Source organism: Opisthocomus hoazin, chromosome 29 (genome assembly GCF_030867145.1).
Source record: "Opisthocomus hoazin isolate bOpiHoa1 chromosome 29, bOpiHoa1.hap1, whole genome shotgun sequence".
Lineage (NCBI taxonomy): Eukaryota > Metazoa > Chordata > Aves > Opisthocomiformes > Opisthocomidae > Opisthocomus > Opisthocomus hoazin.
The window spans coordinates 1,086,520-1,090,277 of record NC_134442.1 but is presented as its reverse complement, the minus strand read 5'-3'; positions in this window follow the sequence as shown (position 1 = coordinate 1,090,277).

The window sequence follows — 3,758 nt, the reverse complement described above, 5'->3', positions numbered from 1 at the left end:
AAGGTCAGGTTGGATGAGGCTTGGAGAAACCTTGTCTACTGGAAGATGTCCCTGCTGATCTAGTTAGACTGGGGGGACCTTGAAGGGTTCCTTCCCACCCAAACCATTCCATGAGTCCGTGATTGGAAGGGTTCAAGGTCAGGTTGGATGAGGCTTGGAGCAACTGAATCTACTGGAAGATGTCCCTGCTGATCTACATGGACCTTGAAGGGTCCCTTCCAACCTCCAACCATTCCAGGAGTCTGTGATTGGAAGGGTTCAAGGTCAGGCTGGACGTGGCTTGCAGCAGCCTGATCCAGTTGAAGACGTCCCTGCTGATGGCCGTGGGGTTGGACCCGATGGACTTTAAAAGGTCCCTTCCAATCCCAACCTTTCTACGGCTTTCTGACCCAGCCCCGAACGCTCATGGGGGGAAGGCAATGCCCGGAGGGGTGGAGCTGCCAGGACCCACCCCATTCCCTAAGGCCGGTTCTTCTCCAGCCCTTCAGGAGAACCCCTCGAGCATCCTTAGGTAAGACCTCTCTTGTTGCGTCCCTCCAGGGCGGTCTCCGCTACCAAAATCCCACCTGCGGCCAACCAAGCTAAGGACAAACGCCAGTGGAAAGTCCAAGAACTGCAGCAAAACCCCAAAGAACAAGAAAAAGAAGGAGGAGGAATAGAACCGAGCGACAAATTCCTCATCAATATCGCCGAGAAGATGGTCTTCCCACAGCACGCGGTCTGCCCCTCGATCTCTCCCAAGGACCATGAAGCAGTGCGGGAGTCCTCCCTTCGCACTGCGCATTCAAATCAGTCTCCTGCGGGTGCCATGGACCACAGGAAAGGCTGCCACAACCCGTTGCCTTCCTTGCAGACCCTGAAAGCCATGTACACAATGCTGGAGGAGCTGGTGCTGAATTGTCCTGCCTGCAGAGTCGGCGAGGAGCTGCAGAATATCTTGCAGGTCTGGCATGTGCAAAGAGTCGGCTCCACAGGGGCTGCTCCTCAGCCTAGGGCAGGGGGTGTCCGCTCTTGAGGGGCCAGTCCCCACCGCAGCGCAATGCAGAGAGAGCACACTGCGGGGAGGGTGCCCACCTCCCTTGGGTAACCAGGGGCTGCCCACCAGGCTCTTCTGGGGCACAGTGCCTGCAGAGGGGGTGGCTTCCGCCTCCCTGCAGGGCCATAACATTGGCCTGGGGCCTTTGTCTCAAGCCTGCGAGGCACGCACCACAGGCTTTGCTGGAGGAGATCAGAGGAAGCCTTGATGGACCGTGAGAATCCAGTGTGGGAGTTGAGCAGTGCTGCTTCTGCTGCAGCGGGTGTCTGCCGCTAGGGCTCACCAGCGCTTCTCTCTTCCCAGATGCTGTTGCCTTTCACCAGCTCAGAGAGAGCAGTAGTGGTGCGTAGGAGGACCCTGGGCAGGATCAGGAGCCTGAGCCACTTGCTGGACAACTATCACTCCCTGAAGGTAAGGACCGGGCCCCTGTCAGCCAGACCATCTTCCATTCCCTGCCCAGCGCAGCAGCCAGCAGCTCAGAGGTGCCTGCAGGGCAAGCCTGGGCACGGGTCTGGGCTCTTCACCGGCCTCTGTGCTGCTGCAGGGGTCTTGGTCCATGGGCTGTTCTCTCCAGGACCCCCCTCTGTGCCAGGAGCCAGCTCTGCCCCCGGTGCGCTGTGGGATGGGACAGCCCGGGGAGCGTGGTGGAAGCCCAGGCCTGGCAGCTCTCCCTGCGCGGGGCTGCTGCCCAGGTCGAGCTGCTTTGGGAGTTGGGGCCGGCAGGGCCCTGCACAGCTCTGACGCACCTGCACCAAGCCCCCCAAACACGCTCTGGGGTTCAGGGCTTTGGCCCCAGGTGCCTGTCCTCATCCTTTCTACTGCTCTTCCTCCCTTGCCCAGGCTGCTCAGAAAGAGGACAGCCCTGCCTCCTGCGGACAGATCCAGATCCTGATCCTCGGACAGCTGCCTGGATGTTTCCTCCTCCACATGTCGTTCAAGGAAGAGGAGACTGTGGCTGTCTGCTCCCTCTTCATATTCAACCGCCAGCAAAAATGTAAGAGAAGCTGTGGTGGGCTGCAACCATCCACACACCAACATCACCCGATACATCTGCTTGTCTTCCTGGGTGCTGAGATGGGCCATTCTTGTGCTTGGTGGAGGCACCAGCATGTCACCAGCACGGCCTCTGCCGCTGGCCCACACGCTCTCTCCCAGACTGTTCATCGTCCCATCTGGCCAGAGCTGCTCCTTCACCCAGGAGCAGCCCAAGCCCACATCTTCCCCTCTGCCCTGAAGAGCCTGAATCCCTGCCCCGCAGCCCTCCAGCCGTGTCAGCTGTCCCCCACGTCACCGTTATCCCAGCCATGGTTGAACGGTGGGACAGCACGCAGAGCTCAGCTCCTGGGAGTTTCCCAGGCCAGCATCATTGGCACAAGGACACGGGAGGCCGGGTCGCCCTTTCGTTGATACCACCGTGCACCACCTCCTCCCCTGACTGTGGGCCATAACCTCCCTCCTTAGCCACTCCCAGGTCAGAGCTCTTCCCAGTATTTGGGAAGCTTGCTGGCCCAGCTGCTGTGTCTGACGGACTCTTGTGCGTTTGTCCTGCTCTGCGGGCACGGCACTGCCAGAAGAGACGGCGCAGCTCCAAGCGGAGTGGGAAGCGGAGAGCAGCTCCCTGCGCTCTTTGCCCAGCGCCCGTCACGTTACCGAGGTAATGAGCTCCCCCCTTGCTGGGGCTCTTGTCTGTGGACTCAGCGGGGGGCTTGGGTGAGCAAAGGCATCCAGAATCAGTGGTGATGGTGTGGCCTCTCTGTCCCAGGTGAGAGGGTTCTGGCTGTCCGCGAGCAGGGAGGATGTGAGGGCTGCACTCCAGTGTCCCAGCAGCAGCTCCTGGCCACCAGCAAGCCCTGGTTCTCTGTAGGGCCAGCACACTGTGTCCACTAGTCCAGCCTCCTCCCTCACCCTGGGGCTCTCTGTGCTTATCCTTCCCCGTGCAGTGACTGCAGCCCCAGCTGCCAGCTTTCCGGCGGGCACTGCCACCAGCACTGCCGGGCATCTCTCGCAAGGGTTGCTTGCGCTGCCCAGCTCAGCAGCACAATCAGGGTACTCGGTGTGACTTGTCTTTGCTCCATGCCTTCCTCCCATAGACCTTGGGCAAATACCTCCATCCTTCTGAGAGGACAGACATCCAATCTGTCTCTGAGAGCAGAGACACAACCATCTACCAGATGTCTGAGAGGAGAGACACAACCTTGGGCCAATACCTCCATCCTTCTGAGAGGACAGACATCCCATCTGTCTCTGAGAGCAGAGACACAACCATCTACCAGATGTCTGAGAGGAGAGACACAACCTTGGGCAAATACCTCCATCTTTCTGAGAGGACAAACATCCCATCTGTCTGTGAGAGGAGAGACACAACCATCTACCAGATGTCTGAGAGGAGAGACACAACCTTGGGCCAATACCTCCATCCTTCTGAGAGGACAGACATCCCATCTGTCTCGGAGAGGAGAGACACAACCATCTACCAGATGTCTGAGAGGAGAGACACAACCTTGGGCAAATACCTCCATCCTTCTGAGAGGACAGACATCCCATCTGTCTCTGAGAGGAGAGACACAACCATCTACCAGTTGTCTGAGAGGAGAGACACAACCTTGGGCAAATACCTCCATCCTTCTGAGAGGACAGACATCCCATCTGTCTCTGAGAGCAGAGACACAACCATCTACCAGTTGTCTGAGAGGAGAGACACAACCGTCTACCAGAAACAGGT